The 15,024-nt window shown below is 50.2% G+C and overlaps 2 long non-coding RNA genes across 4 annotated transcripts in view; both read right to left on the bottom strand.

Annotated features, from left to right (window-relative positions):
- LOC145719461 (uncharacterized) overlaps nucleotides 1-15,024 on the bottom strand; it is a 171,725-nt gene that overhangs the window by 18,770 nt on the left and 137,931 nt on the right. The window lies entirely within an intron of this gene.
- LOC115938668 (uncharacterized) overlaps nucleotides 1-15,024 on the bottom strand; it is a 32,240-nt gene that overhangs the window by 11,619 nt on the left and 5,597 nt on the right. Inside the window, exon 1 of one of the 3 annotated variants that reach the window (XR_014142387.1) lies at nucleotides 5,176-5,242. The exons of the other annotated variants lie outside the window; for them this stretch is intronic. This is a non-coding gene — a long non-coding RNA (uncharacterized LOC115938668). Of the gene's footprint in view, nucleotides 1-5,175; nucleotides 5,243-15,024 lie in introns of those variants that run through there. 3 annotated transcript variants of the gene reach the window in all.

Raw genomic sequence — 15,024 nt, 5'->3', positions numbered from 1 at the left:
ACCGTATCAGGGGGTGTTGTTAGTCCCCATCTTACAGATGAGAAGACCGAGGCTCAGAAAAATAACTTCCCCCAAATTTTGATGATATGAAGCTATGGAACCAGTCATTAATTCTAATTTTGGGTCATTCTCATATTCAGCAAACATGTGGATAAACCCTTACTGTGGGCCAGGCATGAAAGCCTTGTGGCTACAAAGATTAAAGATTTATTCCACTGCCCTCAAGGAACTCACATCTAGTGGAGAAGAGAAAGCAATTACAATCCTATAAAACTCTGTAAAACTCAGGAGAAAAACTCTGTAATCAGCCTGGGGCTTGGTGAAGGCTTCCAAGAAGAGAACACACAGGCTGAATCTTGAAAGACAAGCAGCAGGGTCTGATGAAGGAGGGAGCTGGGTACCAGGCAGAAAAACAACATGTGCAAAGACATAAAGGCAAAAACAAATAAACAAACAAAAAACCCAAACAAACAAAATCTCAATGCAGTCGATAGCAGGCATGAAGGGAGAGTGGTGAGAAAGGAGACTATAAAGAGCATTATACACTCAGCATTTGGGTTTTCCTGGTGTCTATGGGAAATGCATAAAAGATTTAAAGTAGGGCAATGACATGATCAAATTGCATTACATAAAGATCACTCCAGCTGCTATGAGGACAGACTGGAGGGTATAATGTAGGAGAAATGATGGAATGATCAGGCAAAACTATTTGTCATTACTAAGGCAGGAGGTTGTGGGTGGAGGATTTGAGCTATTTTGGAGGAACTGATGACAGTTGCCAGGTAGCTGGCCTGAGCTCCTGATTGGTGCTGGTGTGGCTCACAGAGACTAGTAGGAGAACAGACGCTGAGTGTGCAACAGGGACTAGAAATCCAATCTGTTTTGAGCATAGTGGGTCTAACAAATCTAAGTCTGTCTACATGTAAATGACCTCCAATAGGCGGTTGGATATTCAGGTCTAGTATTCCGAAGAAAGGTCTGCATTGTAGACAAATATGTCGTTAACACCAAATGAAATCATAGGATGGTTAATAATAATTGCTAACATGCATTGAGTACTTGCTATATATCTGGCACTTTGGAAAGCACTTTTAGTAGATTTTCTCTCTTAATCCCCATAATGACTTCAGGAAGTCAGTATTATGATTATTGCTCAGGGAGAGGCTTTCACATAAGAAAAGGTCCAAAACAGGATCCTGAGGATGATGTTTAAGAGGAATGGCAGGAGACCTCTTTCTACAATATTGCACAGCTATAGCCACAAAGAACAATTTACATTATCAGCCAGATTTATTTATTTAAAAAATATTTTATTTATTTGCCAGAGAGACAGAGAGGGGACACAAACAGGGGGCGCGGCAGGCAGAGGGAGAAGCAGGCTCCCTGCCGAGCAAGGAGCCCAATGCGGGACTCGATCCCAGGACCCTGGAATCACAACCCCAGTCAAAGGCAGACACTTCACCAATGAGCCACCCAGGTGTCCCTACCAGCCAGATTTAAACACAAGAGGCGACATGTCGACCTCCAGTTGGCTGAATTTTCAGCTCCATCCTTTCTCTGCATGACCAGGACAACATCCTAGAGCGGCTGTCTGGACTGGGCAGCCCAATCCCATGCACCTAAGTCCCTGCTGAGGGAGATTCCCTCAAACCTGGTACTATGTGGGGTTCTTTTAGCCCCCAGGTCATCAAGGTTCCCAGCAGGAAGGTGAGAGAGGAAAAGACGGTTTCAGTGCAGAGAAACTTCCTATTGCACTCCATACCCAGGGAAAACACATCACAACTGCTCCTTCAAACACTCTGGATTCCAACCAGGCAGCATCAGGCTAGTCAAGGTCAACTTGGGCCAGGCAGGCAGGAGGGAGAATGTGCCCTAGACTTGATTTTCAATGTGGTAGACAGTTCCCCAAGTAATCTTATCACATCAAGAAGGTGCTCCCCCAAAGCAAGCAAGAACAGCTTTACTGTCTTATTCTTAATGGTGGATAATGTTAGCTCCTCCTTCAACTCACCCCCAACATTGATAATTTGGGAGTTTGTGTGAGGGGAAAGAATCAGTTGAATAAAATTTTGAACACAGCCTTATTCTATTATTTTGCCTCATTATTAAATCTAACTAGGGTTTATGTTGGATTCGAGACCGAAAACAAGTTAAGACTAGCTGCTATACTCCTCATTAGAGGAACCCTAACCTTTGTCCCAATGGGCCTTGAGTCTCATGCAACAGAGCTGATAAGCTTAAAGAACCACTGCCCAAGTAAAATGGTACTGACTTCCAGTTCTGCTTTAAATTCACCCTCCTGAACCCAAGACTATTATATTCTGGCTAAGTTATTCCTGGTTTGAATGAGAAAGTGGGGCGGTGAATGTGGATGAATGGGTAGAAGGAAGCATCCTAAAGAACTGATCCATGCTGGAGGAGGTGGTGGGGTGGGGGGGGAGGGGGGCGCAGCAGAGCGGGCTAGCTTAGTCAGTAGAGCAGGGAACTCTCGATCTCAGGGTTGTGAGTTCAAGCCCCACGCTGGGTGTAGAGATTGCTTAAAAATGAAAAAAAAAATCTTAAAAAATTTTTTTTAAAAAAACCTAATTGATCCACGCTCATCTAAACCTGTCGCAGAGACTGGTGGACCCCCATATTTGCAGTAACTCTCTTCAGGGAGTAGGAACTCTCTTCCTGAGCAGGAAGCTAACTAGGGCTCTCCAGCTGTGCCATGTGGGCATAGGGAAATCAGCTCTCTGGGCTCCAGGATGAAAGGGCAGAAGCATCTCTAAAGCACTTTGCAAGTTTAATATTCACTCAATAGTAATACAAGAATAAGAAGGGTTCTAGCGTTGACTCTTTTCCTTCTGGTATGGGTAAGGGGTTCACTGTATGTTGATACATCAGAGAATATAAAAACAGAAATTGGATTTATGAACAGATCACCTAGATTAAAAATTAATATACATGTGTATATATTACCGACATATACACACGTGTGTACATATATACATATATGTATATATATAAAAGAGAGAGAGAGAAATAGATCCAGCAAAATTGACTGTTCAAGATATGCAGCAGGTTGATGGCAAAGCCAGGTGTAAAGTCCAGATTTTTGAACTACTTGTCAGGTAACTTGCCCACTGGTCTCTGTGTACAAGTCGTATAAGGCATCAGAACACTGGAAGATGTGATAAGATTCGTGTTTAATCAGCTCCATGTGTGATGTATCTCCTTCCCCCACCATCATTAATATTGCATTAGAAAAAGCTGCAAGTTCTGGCGACAGCATGCTGCTTTTTAAATGGGAGCCCCAAGAATTTACCCCTGCTTTTAATACTAACCCTCCATGTAAATTTGCAGAAGGAAAGTATCATTTTTCAGAGGTGATGATAGGAATCCATTTAATGGGAGAAGCTAAAAGAAAGGAAATTATCCAGCTTGTCCTTCCCTTGAGGGTAATGTGAGGTAGTGAGCCTTGATGGCGCTAGGCATGGGAAAGAGGGCTCTTCCCCAGCTCCACCCCAGCTGTGTGCCCTGAACAAGTAATTACCTTTCTGGGTCTCAGTTCATCTTCAGAGAAATTCAGAAGTTGAACTAGATCACATTAATGACCCCTGACATTCTGAGATTTCTTCTTGAGAAATTCCTGAAGCAAACTGCCCGAGCTTTAGCCAGCTAGCTGTTCCCTGCCTCTCTCTGCTAAAAAATTTTAAAAACTGGGATAGTGGTCTACATAGTAACAGTAGTAGTAATAATAATAACAGCAGTTAAGAAGAAGAACTTTGCAACTAACTCTTGTTTAGACTTTAGTAAAAAAGTAGTTTGCAGGCTATTGCTTTCACTTAGTACGTTCAACATTCATTCAATAAATATTTAAGTGCCCCCTATTCGAGCACTGTACTAAGGGCCTGGGGATTCAGCCAGTGTAACTTGACCACATTAAGGAAGCACTAACAAGGAAACCTGCTTTTTGAGATATAATGCCAAAAGCGACCTACAGCCTCTGAATCTGATAATGCTTCACTCTGCCCCCGCCGGCTCTGGGTCCTGGGCGAGTCACGGCCTCCCCAGCCTGGCTTCTGCAGCCGGCCGGCCCATCTTCAAGGTTCCCGTTCTGGGCTACATTCAGTTCCTGAAAGGCCTCATTGATCGCCTCGGCACAGCCGCCAACTGCCTCCAGTGAACGCTCCACGTCCTAGGTAACCCGAGCCCGCGGCTCCCTCCCATTTGGGGAGAAAAAAAAAAAAAAAAAGATGGGGGTCGTGGGATCGAAAAAGGAAAGGAGAAAAATACTGAGAAACATGTTTTGGCAGGCAAGGCCTTCGGAGACTACCATATGTGCTCCATATTGAGCAGCCCCTGGTCTTTGATGTTTTTTCTGAAAGTAAAGACATTACTCTTTCTCAAACTGTGCCTAAGTACTACAGACATTAAAACAATGAGGCCAGAACGAGCGGACCGGGCTCTAAGTGTTTAATTCGCCCTTCACCCAAGCGCTCGCCACCGGTTCGCTCCCCGGCGTGCACCCTGGCAGCTGGCACGGCTGCCACCCCGTCCCGGCCCCATCCCCCCCGTTCAGGCCCGCGTTTGTCTGGATCCTAGCACACCTTCGCGCCAAGTTCGGAAGTAAGTACTTTCCCAAACGCCCGGCGCAAACTCCCCAGATGTTTCCTGCGTCACGGAAACGAGCCCAGGTTGGATCTGAAGCATTCTTTCGACGCTGGGTCACGGGGCCCGCCCGGCGCCCGCGAGCCCGGCTCCCCCATGAGCTGCGGGGTGAGCCCGGGGGCCTCCCGCACCCCCCAGCGTTCGCTCTCACAGCGGCTCGCTGGGGAGAGGCCAACAAAGCGGGAAATTGGAGGGGTGAGCATTTTATTACTCGCAGAATTGTGAATCACAACTGAAGAGCCCTAGTAAATTTACACTCTGATCTTTCGGGAGTTTATTAGTCACTCACGCGCCCATTGTAAATTCCTCCTTCTCTGCGACTCCCTCTACCCACGGCCAGACACCACGACGACCTTAAACGAGGGGCCTAAACCCACTCGGGGTCCCTCCGGGGAACGGGGAAGCCCCGACGTGCCGCCAGCGAGAGACCCAGAGGCGGGAAATTCCCCAGCGCGGGGTAGGAAGGTGGCGCGAACCCGGAACCCGCTCTCGCGCGACGCGAGCATTCGCCAAGTGGGGTACCTCAAAGGTGGGCGGGACGAGGAGGGCTCACACGCGGGAAGAGCCGCGTCCGAGTTCCCGCTGCTTCCGGGTCTCAGCAAGCGCTTCCGGGGTGCGCGCCACGCGGCTGCTCTCTGCGCTTACGGATAATTACCAAAGGCCAAGGGGCCGCTTAACGCCAAGGGAGAACAGCAACGACTGTGGCCGATGATAGCGCCGGGGTGGGTGACACCAGGGCCCCCCTAAATAGTCGTAGTCAAGCCCCAGTGCTCGAGCACGTCCACATCTGCTCTCCGCCAACCAGAGAAGGGGATTTCCTGTAGGGGCTCGGAATGTCCCAGGATTGCGTGAAGCGGGGGGACCAGAGCGCCCGCCTCGGCATCGCGGTCCCACCCGTGGTCGCAGGGACTCGGACACGGCCCGCGGCGCCTCTAGGCAGAAAAATTAGCTGGGTGCACGAGGAATGGCCCTTCTGTGCTCTGGCTTCCAGGAGGGTCTCTGCTCCTGGTCATCTGGATTGAGTATGACTTAGTCGGGTGGGCTCAGCTGACCTCGACCCTCGAGGAGGAGGAAAGGAACACTGCCAGGAAGAGGTCACAGTGATGCCGTGTCTGCAAATGGGACAGCTGGAGGGGGCTCCCTCCATGCCAAGATGAGGGTTAACCAGGAGGAATCGCTTGTGTTGGGGCGCTGGGTTGAGATGTGAGAGCAGATCCTCGAGGTAATCTTGTATGTGAGCCTGAAATTAATTGAAAAGGCACAGGATACACACGTGCGTGCGCTTTTACTTACACTTGCTCTCAAATAATTGCCGCCTTTCATTCGAAGCATCCGTTTTGTCAACCAGGATCTATTGTCTGAGCTCCTACTGTGTGCTCAGTATCTTTACCAGACCGTTTGGGAGATACAAGGCCACAGAAGACTAGGTTCTTGCTCGTGAACCTGGCTCAGGACTGGGAATTAGTGAAAGAGAAGGAGGTCGCCCATTAAAATTACTTCTTGTGCTGCACTTTTTTTTTCTGGAATGATTCAAAGGCACCCAGGGGAGAGTATAATAATGTATTCTTGGACTTCAGGCTCAGCTTCCTTTTTCTGACCTTTCTTAACCCGGCTTTCCCTCCTCAAGAGATTTGGAATTCTCCTTAAGGAGGGTGTGTGGAGAAACTGCCAGCCCAGGTAAGTATGGGAGCCACATGGTCTCCTGAATGGAAAAAAGGAAATCATCTCCAAATGCAACCAGGCAGGTGGGGGTAGATCGAATCTGAAAGGGGATGGGAAATCTGAACAACCCCCAAGGCAGCAGACTCCGTACCCAATGGTGAGGTGTGAGAAACAGTCAACATTTGGAGCAGTGGAGTCAGAAGAGTTTTGGCAGCTGTTAGATAACTTCCTGATCTACAATAAAGTTCATGTGACCGAGAGGATGTTTTCCGCAATTCCGTTGCCTGGCTACCTTCCTCTTTCTCCAAGTCTGCAAGTTTAAGAGATTTTTCTGGGTCCCAGTTGAATGGTGGTGCTGGCTGAATGCGTGCCCTGGAAGGGGTCCTGGCAGATGACAACTGCTCAGGTTGGACAGGTGCAGTCCAAGTCTCACTGATTTGTTGCCTCCCCAGCTCTCACCTGCAAGGTGACATAGAGGCCCCCGTTTTGGAATGGGGAACCCAGGTGCTCCTGCCCCCCCTCCGTTTCCAGCCACCAATCTGTTTGTTGGACCCTACCCAGATAGTGCAAACTAAACATTTTTTTTTTCTATGTAAAGTCCCAAGCGCCTTACTCGGCCCCGAGGTTCCCAGGCCAGAACAGCCAAGTTTCTGCAAGGCCATCTTCCACAATTAGTGCCTGACCACTATGGAAATATACACAAGACGTTTACTTTCTTTAGTGAAAAAAAAAAAAAAATGTAAAGGGAGCTCAGGAGCTCTTCAAGACTCCCTGGGAAGCATTGTTCATTGAGAGGGGCCCAGACACACCAACCTTGAACCTTCCTCTGCCTGGGCAAAGGCTGGGAGAAGGGGTGGTACAGCCCAGCCCTGAGAGGCTTTCCACAGCCCAAATTCCTGGGTTCATCCTAGCAAAGGATCCTGCATGGCCAGTGAAGGCGTTGCCGCCCCTCGGTCCCTGTGGCCAGCTAGTCCTCACATCCTTCCCACTCCCAGAACACTTAGTCAAGCACATGCGGACTGGCCCCCCAGGCAGGTGGGTAGCTGTGCTCCCCTGGCATCACAGGTCTGAATTTTTGCACGGCTTCTGGCCTGCTTTGAGGGACCATCCTTTGGGTCTGTCAAATATGGGCTTCCCGGAAGTGTAGCTGGAGGTTATTAGAACTAACTAAGGATCAATAGCAAGAATATAAAACTCAAACCTTGCCACCAGAGTTGGAGAATGTAAATAGGGGCAAGATGGAGAATGCGCTGGTGAGATGCAGAGGGAAGGATTTGAAATTTGCAGAGTCGCCTAGTAGCTGGTGGGGGAGGGGGAGGGAGTCGATCAGCCTAGCAAGCCATACCTCCCGTGGGAAAGGGAGCTCTAAGTTTTGTCACATTTTGGAGTTTCTATAGAGAAAATGCGCCCCCCCCCCAGGACAAATAAACAAATGCACAATGATGAGGATGATCAGGGCTAGGAATAGCACTTTCAAACCCCTTATTGGGCAAATGTCCTGGTTTTCAAAGGCAGAAACAAACTGTGAGGCCAAGTTGCTAGCTTGAGGTCACAAAACCAGTAGGTCCAGAAGCCAGGACCCAACCCAGGTGTACCTGGCCAAGAAATGCACAAAGTACTTGCCTCTGACAGGGAGGTCAAGTGGGATCTTAGAGACCTAATTCTCCAGGGGTCCAGGATCTGTCCAAACTCCTGATGGATGTTGGGGGGTGGGGTTGGTCATCCTTAGCAAAGGAGAAACTTATCTTAAACCTACTGCTGGGGAGGAAGTAGGGGCAGTCTTCTTAAGTAGGCCAGGAGTGCCTCCCATTTTCTGCCAACCGTAAGCACTAATAGTCTAGTTGTCTCCTATAACTGCCTTCCAGCCCCATACAACTACAAACCCTGGAGCTCAGAGCCCACCTGCATGTACTTCTTCACCTGGCACAGAGTGGATACTGAAGAAGCAGCTATGGACTTGGTCAGTGGTGCAATCCCCTGGCTCATGGCTATCATGCTGAATCCAAGCTGTCCTGGTTTCCTCATTTGGATCCATTTCTTTTTGGTCTTGGCTTAAAAAATCAGTCTGGTCATTAATAACTGTAATAAGAGCACTCTAGCTCAAGTCACCTGGGGTGGCCTGGAGCCCAGAGGCTCCCCTGCGGTGCTGGGTGTCGGGCACTGGTGCCCCTCTGTATGGATGGGGGAGGGCCTCCACCTGACATACCCACACCTCCCAGGGCTTTTCTCACCTCACTCCCTGCCGCCACCTCCAGCTGTCCCTACCCACCGCCAGTGGGTAGAGCCCGGCCGGACACCGAACCCACTTGAATGTGCCCTTCCCAGGCAAAACCCCCCAGAGATTCTGAAGAAGGGAATTGGGTTCGAGAAACCAGTGGAGAAACCCGGTGGAGACAAATAAGCTTTAGCTTCAGTTGTTGGAAATTCAGGCAGAATTCCAAACACCCTTCCAATTTTGTGTACAAGTATTTTCCTTTTTCTTTCCCTCTCTTCCTACAGTTTCCTGTTTTTTTTTTTTAAATATCTCTCTTCAATTTATTATTATTATTTATTTATTTTTTTTAGAGTTTCCAGACTGCCAGTGTCTCTGAGAGGAGAGGAGATTTTATACCTGAGTCATGCCATTCTGGTCAGAGGAGGGAACACCAAGTTCAATTCAAATTGGCAACCCAATCCTAGTGCATGGTCAGTCTCTTCCAGTTGGTGTTCCTAAAGTCCAGTGTGGTGCCACTGGCCATAAGCCGCAGCAGAAACCATGGCAGAGTATGCTAGAGGAGAAATACATGAATGCAGTACAGCTTTCTTAACTTGATTTGTACTTGTCTGCCGTCTGCCTTGTTTGTCACCACTGAGCTAGAGAATCAATAGTTGTAAAATAAAACCAGGGGGAGGAGGCAGAGAGACTTAACTAGTTGGCACTTAGGAAATCACCATAGTCTCTCCCTCTCCCACCACAATGACTATAAAGTGAATTAATATACCCTGATAGTTCTTTTTTTTTTTTAATCCTATTCAATGACCACTCATTTAGCTGCCTCCAGGTTTGGAAGAGTGCTCCAGGGGCAATTAAGGTCCAGAGGTCTTAGATTAACTGAAATTCAGGAAATGTACCTGATACCCCAGAAATTACCTTCCATGCCCAAAGTGAACAGAGAGCTCAACAGGAATGAATATAACTTTAGGGACTCTTTAAAACAATTTGTCCTGAATACCCACCTGGAATCTGTGTCCTATGCAGCAACTGACCAAAAGAGAAAAACGTGGTTATCTGGCTCCCTAATCCTCCTTGGTCGGGCCCAACATCAGGAGAGTAAAGAAGAAGGAAAATGGGGAAGTAAGTAGACATGGAGAGTATCTAGGCTAGGACTGTGTCTGTGTAAGAGAGGAAACAGAAAAGTTTCCCTAAGCAACTCCCAAACCACAGGCCTGTGCACTCTCCTTCCTTGCTTTCTGACTGCCTGTTCTGTCTCACCCCTCCTACCTTCTGCAAATGCCTCAAATCCAAAATCTAAGGCATTTTCTCAAGAGTGTGAGCAAGCAGTCACCAGAAGCCTCTCTCTAGATGAAAAGTCCGTGATACCAAGAAGCAAATACTGAACCAGTGCTGAGAGCTGGGTGCGCCAATAAGAATGCTTGGGTGGTGGAGCCCCTAGGGTTTCACTGCCAAAAGTTGAACCATGGGTTTCCAGAGCCCACACTCAGTCCTGCCCCAGCTTAGGGGTAGGTGGTCTCTTTTGCTCCCTGGACAAACTCTGGTCCTGACAAGTGGAGAAAGGTCTGAGGTGTCACTTGGAAGTTAGGAACCAAGGTAATTCCTTTCTTGGTCTCCCCGGGCTTCAAAGCCCCAGACTGAAGGGGAGTGCTTTGGGCTCAGTTTAGATGTTATTGGCAAGAACAGAAACTCAGGTCCAGTGAATCTGGGTTTAAGTCTTCTCAACCCTGGTGTGATGGGGCAAGAAAAGTGACTGCGAGGGACATAAGTGTGACAGACTCTGGACTCCTCTGGTTGAGTAAGAGATTCCTGCTAACTTGGACTTTATCATGAACATTTTGGAGGAATAGGTATAGAGGTGCTACAGCTTAAAATGGTGTTCAAAGCTTCAATTCTTTAGAACTGGATTTTCCATCACTTAAATCACTCCCTGGGAATGTATATTAAAGGCTCATGGAAGACAGCTCATCTCCCTCTTCAAGGTCAACAAGAGACCTAGCCCAGGCTGCAGGACCTCTCATCACGTCATCAACTCTCAGGACATTGCTAGAAGCAAGAGCCTGGTAGTAAGGAAGCCTGGAGTTTGTTTGGATACACAGATCTATGGCTCTGGCCAGGTCCTCCCCCTCTCTACACCTGTTTCCTTGAAGGCACACATGGTTTGGAAATACTCCTCTTACGGTTTGTGAAGATTAAACATTATACAGCCTATAAAATGCTTGACAGTTAATAGGCTCTCATTAAAAGTAGTGCTTTCTCCCATGTTCTGGAAGTAGGGGCAGGCAGATTTTATTACTTCTCTTTATTTAAAAAAACATTTTTTTTTTTTAAATTAAGTAAGCTCTATACCCAAGGTGGGGCTTGAACTCACTACCCCAAGATCAGGAGTTACATACTGTATGGACTGAGACAGCCAGTCGCCCCTACCCCTCTTTTCTTGATGGAAGAACTGAGGGGAGAGGTCCTGGAAGAGTAGCAGAGGACCACCCTTAACCTCCCTGACATCTCAGATTAAGCCCCATGGCCACAGGGCCTCAGTCCTGCTGTGTGTCAGACTCTTAGTCCCTTCCGCCCCTCTCCCCAGTGTCTTCCAGGAGCCCAGGCCGAAGCCTAGGTGAGCGCCAGGACTGCGGTGCCTAGTGCACCAAATGGAGCCCAGTCTGCTCTAACTGGACTCTGAAAATCTCTTGTAGTGGTTGTAGGTCCCAGTGCAAGAGACTAAGTTCATTTGACAGCCAAAGGGCAAGCAACTCTTGGTGCAAAGAGTGGTGGCTTCCCCAGGCCAGCCTTGCTGCTTTGTCCTCTCCCGAGTGTTCATTACACCGACTGGGAACAGGAGTCTAATTTAATTTCCCCCACCCCCAACCCCACGCCGAGATTTATGGAGCAACCCGGGATTCTCAGAGCTGCTGCAAGGCTGCCCGATGGGGTGGGGGTGGGGGGAGCACTACGATTTACTGTCTCAGAATCCCTTAATGCCCAAATGCTACCCGTTGGGCCTGGCGCTCCAGAACCGAGGGCCAGGAGGTGGTGCTTTTTATGCGGGACAGGCCTTACTCCTTGCTTAAGGCCAATGGACAGGCCTTGTTCTTTAAAAAAAACCGCCAATCTAGCCTCACACAATTACCAAAAGCCAGAACAGTCCCCAAATCTCCAGCCACCCCCCAAAACCGCCCCCACCACACCTGAGGGCCTCTAACCAGTGGCCACCCCCAGCACCACCTTACTAGGGTTTAGAAGTAGATCCCAGAGAGATGAGAAGAAGCCAACTACCCCACACGATGAGAGAGTAATATTCATTCCCATCACCGGGAGAAGGTGGATGATCTGCAGCGGTGGCGGGAGGGCTGGCTTGCTGCATGGAAGTATTTAGCAGGTTCAGTGCTATTACCGTCTAACAGGGTGTGAAAAGTAATATGAATGTGAAATAGTGTGGGAAAATGGAGAGGTTCCAAAGCAGGCAGCGAGGCTCCTTTGCCGTCCGGCCTGGACTCCCGAGTCCCTGCTGCCTCATGCGCGGCGCCAGGAGGCGCTGCTACTGGCCTGGGACCACTGAGAGAACTTGTGGGGCAGGAATTAAAGACCGAACGAGGGGGGGCGGGGTGCAGAGAGACTACTACGGAAGGGGTGGGGGTGTTGGGGGTCAAGATGGCAGCATAGAGGAGAAACCCCAGTAAGTAAAGCCTTGAGGGCTCTCCGTTCCTCGCCGCCGAGGTCGACACTAGGCAGCTTCTTGGAACTTCACCACCTCTCTCCTAAACGCACCGAGAAGACTGACTTTTTACTTGTTACTAATTTTATGAAACAACCTATCAATCGGCTGAGTAAAGCTGACAAGAGGTATGTGAGGGCTTTCTGCAGGAGGTGGGAGCGGAGGTGAAATGGCAAGGTCCTAGTTGATGGAAACTTCTCCAATCGATTCAGAACGCACAAACCCAACAAGCCTCGCCACACTAGGTCCTGAAGACAAGGACTCCTCCTCATGGTCCGACAATAATCCCCCCACCCTGGCACACGGAGGGGTTCAAGACTTTTCTACCTTCCAGGCCTCAGCCCTCCCTAATTGCAGGACGCCCAAACCACAGACCGGCAAATGGGGGAGACAGACCACAGGCCCCGTCCCCGCGCTAGGTTGGTGCCCAAGCGACTTGTCCTGGGGCGATGGCAGCGCGCTCCAGGAAGACACTAGAGAAGACAGGGGTGTCCCCTGTACAGCGTCGAACTACCTCTCAACCCCCACTCCAACCCCACCCCCACCCCCCCGGAGCCGGGCTCTGGACCGTCGCCAGGTGTCTGTCCTCCAGACTCGAACCCTCTCTGCGACCACCAAGCAATGACTGCACGCAGGGCCTGGCTGGCTGGAGTAGCACTCGCGGCCCGGGAGGCCGAGGTGTGAATGCCTCCCTTTGGGATAGGTGCCACTGCACTTGGGCGCACTGTCAGTTTGGAAACGCTTCAGTCTCACATTTTCTGCGTTCAGGGCCTTGGTGCCGGAGAGATAGCCGGCCTCTCTCTCGAGAAGGTTTCCCTAGACCAGACCGTTTCGGAGCAGTTGGGTGACGGTGTAGTTGGTTGCAGATGGTACCAGATTTGGAACAGACCCCTGGGATATTCTAATTCACCAGTACTAAGGCGTATTCAAGAACTGGTGGCCGCTGTCACCCTGGTTTTCTCATGGAAATCAATCGACGTGCTAATAAATCGAAGTTCCAGGATCTGATTTTGAGAGGGGAGCTAATGAAAGAGGAGGGTAGGTAGGGGTGTGTGTGTGTGTGCGTGCGTGTGTGCGTGTGTGTGTGAGCGCGCAGGGACTGACAGAAGCAAACGCTCACGCGGCGGGAGGGTGGGGAAACACCAGGACGCGGGGGCCTCGTCCGCCCGCTAAAGCCTTCGCAAGTCTCCAACTCAGGCTTCTGTCTTCGAGGCCTGAAGCTCACGACTCGGGCCCGCGTCCCTCCTCCCGGGAGCGGGAAGGACAGAATGCGCTGCTCGAGGTGGAGTCGTCGCCCGCGGCTCCAGCACATCGGCCTCCGGCCTCCTCCGAGGGCGCCGGCAGTGGGACCTGAGCTCGCACCTACCCCCCCCGCGCTCCGCGCGCCCAAGCCCTGCGCCTCGGGCCTGGCGGCGGCCGGCCAAATCGCCTTTCTTTCCTCCCTTCCCCCGTGAGCTCACTTCCTCCCCGCGCGGCTCCCTTGCGTCAACAGGAACGGGCTCCTGGGCCGGCCAAAGCCGCCGGGCGCACGGGACTCCGGCCGCGGCGCCTTCTCCGCGCGCCTGGACTTTTCTTGGGGCGACGTCCGTGGGCTGAGAGAAATCCTACTAGCAGGAAAGGAGAGGTCGAAACCTCTGCGAAGACAGGAAATGGCTTCATTCGTGGCCAAACTTAGAGCGCGGGCAGGAGCGCAGAGAGAGCGAGGCCTGGCCGGGGAGATCCACTGTGATACCCCTCTTGACTCGGGCCCAGCAGCCCGCGTCTCGCTGCTTTCTTTTTTTTTTCTCCCCCGCCCCTTGTCCCCTTGTTTCTCCTTTAGCTTTCACATGTGTTAAAAAATTCATATGCAGACACGTTTAAAAAGCAATTTCGCATTTTAAAGTCGGCAGCAGCAGAGGGAGAATTACAAATAGGATTGGATTTAATTAGCTGGTAATTCTCCTCTCATGCCCCCATAATTAAACAGAGATTCTAGAGCTGCTTCAGGGCTCACAAGTGATTATTACAAGCATATTTTACATTTACATTAAAGTCCTGTCCCCGGGGTGTAATCCAAGATCTGGCTCCATTTATTCGGATTTCGAACCTGAGCGCTGAAGCCAGAACATTGCTCCCCAGCTATGTTGTGGGACGGCTTGTGGGGGCTGTTGTTTAGTTTCTTGGCTGATTTTTAATTTTGTTCAGTTCTCTTTCCGGGACGTAAGGAAAGATAAACGAAGGCTGGGAGAGCCTCCAACCTCAGGTCCCACCGAGAACTCATGCCAAAAGAATTAAACAAAACAAAACAAAACAAACAAAAACCCATCCCTTTTAAAAGCATGAAATTGTGCAAAGCTCAGAGCCACCTTGGTGTTTCCCCACCACACACACAGGGGGCACATCCAGCCCAAGTACGATCTTCAGCCCCGACAGCGGACCGGATCCGGTCACCCTACAGGTGGTCTCTGTTTCCCTATAGAGATCCGGAAGCCCCGTTTCGTGACTATTCAATCTCTCTACTCCCACGATCTCTTTCCCCCCATTTCATCTTCTTCTGTCGCCGTGATGTACCAACCTTCCTCCCTCAACGATTCCCTGTGAATCGTCGCTAGTTCCCTAGCTGAGCCACAGCCTCTGTCCAGGGACGCAGCCCTCCCCGAACTCCAGAAAGGCACATGAAGAAGGCCTGGAACAGCGGTCTCCCAGGTACAGCGTAGAACTACCAGCCCCCCCCCCCACCCCAACCCAACCCTTGCGCGCTCACCTTGGGACTCCGCGGTGCTAGCTGTCCTCCACCCCGCCGCCT

The sequence above is a fragment of the Leptonychotes weddellii genome, chromosome 2, assembly GCF_054177405.1.
Source record: "Leptonychotes weddellii isolate Sample4059 chromosome 2, ASM5417740v2, whole genome shotgun sequence".
In the NCBI taxonomy this organism is placed as follows: domain Eukaryota; kingdom Metazoa; phylum Chordata; class Mammalia; order Carnivora; family Phocidae; genus Leptonychotes; species Leptonychotes weddellii.
The sequence above is the reverse complement of the archived record's forward strand: the minus strand, read 5'-3'. Positions and strand labels throughout refer to the sequence as shown.